This window comes from Onychomys torridus, chromosome 18 (genome assembly GCF_903995425.1).
Source record: "Onychomys torridus chromosome 18, mOncTor1.1, whole genome shotgun sequence".
In the NCBI taxonomy this organism is placed as follows: domain Eukaryota; kingdom Metazoa; phylum Chordata; class Mammalia; order Rodentia; family Cricetidae; genus Onychomys; species Onychomys torridus.
Genome location: NC_050460.1, coordinates 37717543 through 37723614, shown reverse-complemented (window position 1 = coordinate 37723614; position 6072 = coordinate 37717543). Strand labels below are relative to the sequence as shown.

Here is a 6072-nt window from a genome sequence, read left to right as displayed (position 1 = left end):
TCTTAGATGCTAGGCTCTGGTCCTGTGTCAAGTTCTACCTCATGCTGAGTAGATTCCCTATGCTAACTGCTAGCTGTCATGTCTCTGTCTCTCTGCTTCTGTCTCTCTCTGTCTCTGTCTCTCTCTCTCACACACACATATACACTGTCCTTGTTAGTTTGTATTGTTAACTTGGCACAGGAAGAGGGAACCTCAATTGAAGAATTGCCCCCATAAGGCTGGTCTGTGGCCACGTCTGTGATGGTTGACGTTGGGGAGCCCAACCCACTGTGGAGGACATCATCCCTTGACCGATGGGCCTTCCCTGTATAAAAACTCTAGAGAATCATAATTCTTCCATGGCCTCTGCCTCAGTTCCTACCTCTAGGTTCCTTTCCTGATTTCCCTCGGTGATGGACTGTTACCTGTAAGTGTGAACCCTTTTATTCCCCAAGTTCCCTTTGGATACCCTAGGATATTGCAGATGCCAGGAATATGGGACATCCACCTAGGACAAGAGAAAGTGTGAACTGGAACCTGCCTGAGTCTACAAGACGAGTGACGTCTGTGTGCTGACCATGGGAGAGTTGGATCCTTTGGGAACCCAGAAGTTAATGAATGGGTCCTGGACCCTGACCACTGAGCTACAGGATTTGATTAACACTGCTCAATTTGGGATTTTGGTTTTATGTTATTGTTTTTCTGTTTTTCTCTCTTGATTTTTCTCTTTTAAAATAAGAAAGTCCCTTCACAGCATGACCTGACTAAGGCAACCCTTCATTTGAAGTTTCCTCTTCCCAGGTGTCTCCAGCTTGAATCCAGTTGACAATAAAGGCTAATGAAAACATACACACACACACACACACACACACACACACACACACACACACATTAGATCTTTAGACCAAAGCATGGTATTACTGTGGCTGATGCAGAGAGGGGCAGATCTGCCTAGAGTCATCTAATCAAGGCTAATCATGCCTAACTTTCAGTGGCAGACTTTCTTTGTGCCAGGTCTAGTTCTTGTACTATATGTGCTTGGACTTCCTTAATGCTTACAAAGATTTTCACAAAGTCCACTGAGTATCCAAGGACACTGAGGCACAGAAAGGCAGAGGTCATGAAGTTAATAGACAAATCTAAGGTTTCCACTGGCACAACCAAATGCTGGCAGCTAGCCCGCCATCATCTACAGCAAACATTTAACATAATTAATGTGATAATACCTGTATCTATAGAATTTCACATAAGTTAATGCATACATAGCTGTGCCTCTGCAGTTATTATTACTTAAGCACCTGCCAGGCATAAATCTTTTGGCTCACACTGTGTCTTAACCCTTACCCATCTCAATTACATCTGTGCAATAACCGTCTTCATTAGAAAGCACTCCAGGTCCATGTGGATGGTTCTAATCCTAGATATTTCTTTTCTGTAGGTAGAAGATCAACCCTTGCCCTCTGCAGAGGACTCAGAAACTGCCCCCTTTCTTCTGTGGCTGTGTCACATAAAGCCTGGGTCTGTTCTTGGCCCTTCAGAGGGCTAATAGGAACAGCTCCCTCCTTGGTGCAGTGGGATGGAGGTTTTCAAAATAAAATCTAGCTGCGAGATAGTCAACAGAAAATATTTGCAACAGAAGGATGGAGGCACGGCTGGGGCTCTTCATGACTGTAGGAATGCCTCCATCTCACCACTGTTGACTGTGTTTGTCTTCCTTTCTTAAGCGGCATGCGAGGCCCCAAGTGCCTCCATTGACTGACTGAAGAACCTGAAATTTGAGCTTTATACTTCTATTTTATACCATAGATATGAAGATATAGATATATTCATATGTGAATATATATATATTCTAGATTCTTCATATGGGAAGAAATGAAATATTTATAATTTCTCTAGTTCCATGCATTTTTCTACAGATAACATCATTTCATTCTTTTTTTAATGTTGTTTATAAAGCAAGTTTATTTCTGCAGAGGAGGCGTCTTATGTTTTTGTCCAGGGGAAAAAAAAAAAAAAAGAAAGGAACTCTACCTCTCAGAGCTGGGTCCCTGAATCTTCGGCAGCAATAAGTTGTTTCACCATCTCTGCTGGAGACTAAAGATGTGGGAATGATGAAGGGTCAAACTAGTCACCAGTCACTGTTCAAAGTTTCCCAGTCTCCAAGGTGGACATGACAGATTTTCAGGGACCAGAGACCTGCTGTGAGGTGGGTAGATTGAAGATGAGCAAGAGATCAGCCTGTTACCAGGGCAGCCAAAGCCAGGCCGGATGCAATGTGACATGCTTTGCTACCTGCTGCTTGTCTGAAAGGAACCAGACATCTTGACAGCCAGCACCTCTGGGATACGGTCCCCAAACAGAGAAACTGCACAGATACCACAGACGCAGACCAAGCCCCTTGCAACCCGCCAACATCCTCAAATGTAATGGGCAGTCACTTTGTCCGCATGTGGCCTGCAGCTCCAGAACTTCCACGATCAGACTCTGGCCAGTCATGGCATGGCACAAACTTCTTGGTTGTCTTGGACTTGTCAGAGGTCACTGACATCAATAGCCCATAGGAGAAGATGGCGGAGAAGGTATCTCTGAACATTGGACAGTTTCTGGTGGGCTCCACAGATCTGGGGCTTGAGTCTGGACATTAGCTAGGTTTTAAAGAAAGCTACATAGGCCTTTGAGGCATCAATTCCTCTGAGGTTCCCAGAGCAGCTGGAACAGCCACTACCTCCTCCTGGCCTACAAAGCTATGAAGCTCTTTGTGTGTGTGTGTGTGTGTGTGTGTGTGTGTGTGTGTGTGTGTGTGTGTGAGAGAGAGAGAGAGAGAGAGAGAGAGAGAGAGAGAGAGAGAGAGAGAGAGAGAGTTTCTCTGTATAACCTAGTTGTCCTGGAACTCACTATGTAGACCAGGCTGACCTCGAACTCACAGAGATCTGCCTGCCTCTGTCTCCTGAGTGCTGGGATTAAAGGCGTGCACCACCATGCCCAGCCTTATTTCATTCCTTTTTTTTTTTATGACTGAACAAAACTTTTTCAGGTATGTGCTACATACTGTCATTATTCATTCATCTGTTGATGGACATCTTAGCTGATTTGATAATCCATGCCACTTGAATTTAAGAAATAATATTAGCGGTGACGACCAATATCCAGATTTCAGTTGTATAGTTTTCAATTTCAATGAGAAATAACCCTCTCAAAGAAAGCTGTCTTCTCCAATCTCTATCACTTATTTTTCCATCTACTCAACTTGTTACAGTTTGGATCTCAAATGCCCCCCAAAGCCTCATGTGCTGAAGGTCTGCTTGCCAGCCTGTGGTGGTGCTGGGAGACAGTGGAACCTTTAGGGGATAGACAGACCCCTATAGGAGGGAAGTTAGATCATTGGGAGTGTGCTCTTAAAGGGAATAGTGGGACCCATTCCAATTTGTTTTCTGTTGCTGTGATTTTAAAAAAAAGGAAAGAAAGGAAGGAAGGAAGGAAGGAAGGAAGGAAGGAAGAAAGAAAGAAAGACAGACAGAAAGAAAAGCCACAACGAAAAAGAACTTGGGAGAGACCACAGAAGAATGCTACTTACTGGCTTGCTTCCCCTGGCTTGCTCAGCTACCTTCAGCTACCTTTGTTATACAGTCCAGGCCAATCTGCTCAGGGATGGCACAGCTCACAGTGGGCTAAGTCCTCCAACATCAATTATTAATCAAGGAAAACACCCCATAGACATGCCCACAGGCCAATCTGATAAAGGCAATTCTCCAGTTGAGATAACCTCTTTTGAGATATGTCTAGGTTTGTGTCAAATTGACAAAAACTAGCTCTCACCAGACTTAAAACATTCTCCTTCTCTCTTTCTTTCGGCCTCTGTGGGCTAAGCAGCTTGGCTCTGCCATGTGCTCCCTGCCACAGTATTCTGTCTCAGGACAGGCCCAAGGCAACCATGGACTGAATGTAAGCAGCCATGAGCTATATAAATCTTTCCTCTGTTAAGTTGCCTGTCTCAAATATTTTGTCACACTGACAGAAAGCTGATGAACACATAACCTGAAGCATAACTCTCTGAAGTGGAAAGCTTTTACAACTGAGATCATTAAAATAGCTTGAATTGCTCAGGAGCCACAGCTCCTTGCTAACTCCACCACTAAGTAAATGTGTAAGCCAAGGAAGTCACCTTGAGTCATGACACAGTTGGATTTTCTTGTTTTGTGTTGAGAAGTCAGGTTTTCCTAAGTCTCCCCTTTCCTCCAGTTTGCACCGTTTCCATTCTAGAAAAAAACATGGCAAAATGCATCACTCCATCACATGACAAGCAAGGGGTCTATGGCCCAGAGTACAGTGAAGCCCCCTGGCACGGTAGAGCTTCACACCCAGCTTTCTATCTCGGATTCTGGATCAGGCTCAGAGCACCAGAGGGTTTGGTTTGAGCACAGGTGTGCCCTTGAGTTGTCTAATAGAAGAATTTTGCTGTTAATATATTTTTCTGAGTACCAAAGAAATGCTATTTTTTTCCAGTGAGTGATGAACAAGATGTGCTTTAGGCTCTGTCTAAATGATGTATTTCTTCAACCAGAGAGTGAAAACTCAGATGGTTTGTACCATATTTTTGTATATTTAGAAACAGCTGGTTGATTGACTGGAGTTTTAATTTTTCATGGGAATGTTTGATGTTAGGGAGACTGCACTGTCAGAGTCCTCTGAGGAAAGAAAAGATTTATATAAAAGTTTTTTTTTCCCATAGCTATTTTATATTTCATGAAATGGCTGTGAACAGAAACATGGTGACTAAAGAAAGGATTCTTATTTCCTCCACAACAGTATCCGAAGTCCTGACCACTGTCCCCACTCATGAACCTGCCGTGTGAACGGGCAAGCTCAGCTTATTGTTTCTTCTACGCCCCTCTGTCACATTTCAGAACTGGCCTTCCAATTTGTGATGCGTTGTTATGTACATTTTGAATAAACAAGGCTAAATATTTGGTCAACCTGGTTAAGTCTCTGAGATGAAAAACAAAAAAACAAAAAACAACGGGCCAATGACCTTCGAGTTTTGCACATAGTAGACACCTACTACATATTCATCAGATAGGTAGATATTCAATCAATATTAAATAGTCATTAATGTTTAACATACTGAAATATTAACACATCATTACTGTTATGTAGTAGTAAAATATTGATATAAATTAATATATAATTGCTAATATAAAGTATATTAAACCGAACTGAATGCTATCTCTCATGGGTAAGAGAAATGACTGAAATGCTTTATGAAAAACCCTGATTGGGAAGGAGCCAATATTGATTGACTTTGTCCTAGATGTTAAGAACGGATCTAGAAGCCATAGGCATGGTCTCACAGGTTCAGCAGCTTGTAGATGGGAACAGTTAAGGCTCTGAGAGGGACTAGTAGCCAGAGAGCCTGAAAGCTAACCTGGGCTAGCTTTGTTTTCAAGGCTGGCCTACCATCACTCCTGCTCTCTTGAGTTCTCTCTCTCAAGAGGTTCCCCCAAAGCATTTCTACATGCTTGGAAAAGTCTACTGCTAGACCAGATGGAAAACAACAGTATGAAACACTATTCATGATGAAGGTGTACCCGTGTGAGGCACAGATGAAGAGATGGGTGGGTGAATCTGTGCTGTGGAGGGATAGGGATATAGGAATGGATTGTCTGTCTTCTAGTCAAATGCAAGGGCTTACCCCTTGTTAAATGCAAAGCCCAAGCACAAGTGAGAGAGGAAAGAATGAAGGAAGGCTTGCTGTATGCTGGAGATGATTCTCAAAGCAGTGTCTACCCACACAGCGAACAGGGAGCTTGCACTTCCTCGGGAAAGACTGTGCATGCGCAATTTGAGGTCATCTGTTACATGGTCAAAAAACCAGAACTGGAGCACCATTATTAGGTAGAGAATTGAATATTAAAATAAGTTTATTCTAGGTCACCCCAAGAGAGCAAATCAGTGATTTGTGCTGGATACTGGTTCCTTGTATATTTCTCTGGGCCGGGGAGGTGGTACAGCTTTCTTTGAAACAACAAACAAACAAACAAGCATAAAAACATCAAGAACAACGGAACCTGGAGGGTTCCATTAACATTCATTTGA

The 6072-nt window shown here is 43.0% G+C and overlaps 1 pseudogene; it reads right to left on the bottom strand.

Moving 5' to 3' along the window:
- Window positions 1-2160: 2160 nt before the first annotated feature.
- On the bottom strand, window positions 2161-5865 carry LOC118569392 (annotated as a pseudogene).
- Between the last annotated feature and the right edge of the window lie 207 nt (window positions 5866-6072).